This window comes from Cucurbita pepo, unplaced genomic scaffold (assembly GCF_002806865.2).
Source record: "Cucurbita pepo subsp. pepo cultivar mu-cu-16 unplaced genomic scaffold, ASM280686v2 Cp4.1_scaffold003598, whole genome shotgun sequence".
In the NCBI taxonomy this organism is placed as follows: domain Eukaryota; kingdom Viridiplantae; phylum Streptophyta; class Magnoliopsida; order Cucurbitales; family Cucurbitaceae; genus Cucurbita; species Cucurbita pepo.
In genome coordinates, this window is record NW_019649602.1 from 1 (window position 1) to 1,041 (window position 1,041).

At 32.3% G+C, this 1,041-nt stretch overlaps 1 non-coding gene across 1 annotated transcript; it reads right to left on the minus strand.

Annotated features, from left to right (window-relative positions):
- Nucleotides 1–582: 582 nt before the first annotated feature.
- Nucleotides 583–654, minus strand: TRNAG-UCC. The gene has a single exon. It is a non-coding gene; the product is annotated as a tRNA-Gly (tRNA).
- Nucleotides 655–1,041: the final 387 nt, after the last annotated feature.

Sequence of the window (1,041 nt, forward strand, 5' to 3'; positions counted from 1 at the left end):
TTTAATATCTATGCAATGCTTTTAATATTTATAAAAAATAAAGGTCAAAATACTCTTTCTTTTGTCCGTGTACTTTAGAATTTGATCGATATCAATGTACTTTTAATAAATATTAAAATTTTGCTGATAAATTTTTCATTTAATGCTTTTGCCGGGAGACGATTATCCTAATCGTTGGACTACGACGCTATTGGAAGGCAAGCTGATGTAATGCATTTGCCGAGATTTAACAAAAAAAAAAAAAAAAAANTCGGGTCTATTGCTTGGAAGGCAATTATCCTAACCGTTGGACTACAAACGCTATTGGAAGCCAAGCTGATGTAGTGCATTTGCCAAGCTTTAACAAAAATAATAATAATAATAATAATTATAATTATAATAATATGAGAAAAAAAAAGGAATTATTTTGTAAAAGTAATGCGTTTGCCAGGAGTCAAACCCGGGTCTATTGCTTGGAAGCCAATTATCCTAACCGTTGGACCACAAACACTGATGGAAGCCAAGCTGATATAATGCTTTTGCCGAGCTTTAAGAAAAAAAAAAATAGGATAAAAAAAAAAAGGAATTATTTTGTAAAAGTAATGCGTTTCCCAGGAGTCGAACCAGGGTCTATTGCTTGGAAGGCAATTATCCTAACCATTGGACTACAAACGCTGTATGTAAGGCTTTTGCCGAGCTTTAAAAAAAAAAATAAGAGAAAAAAATGAATTATTTTGTAAAAGTAATGCATTTGTCGAGAGTCGAACCAAGTCTATTGCTTGGAAAGCAATTATCCTAACTGGTTGACTACAAACACTATTGGGAGTTAAGCTAATGTAATGCAGCTTTAACAAAAAGAAAAAAAGGAATTATTTTGTAAAACTAATGCGTATGCCGGGAGTCGAATCCAGGTCTATTGCTTGGAAGGCAATTATCCTAACCGTTGGACTCAAACGCTGGTGGAAGCCAAACTCATGTAGTGCATTTGCGGAGCTTTAACACAAAAAAAAAATAATAATATTATTAATAATAATAGGAGAAAAAAAAAGGAATTATTTTGTA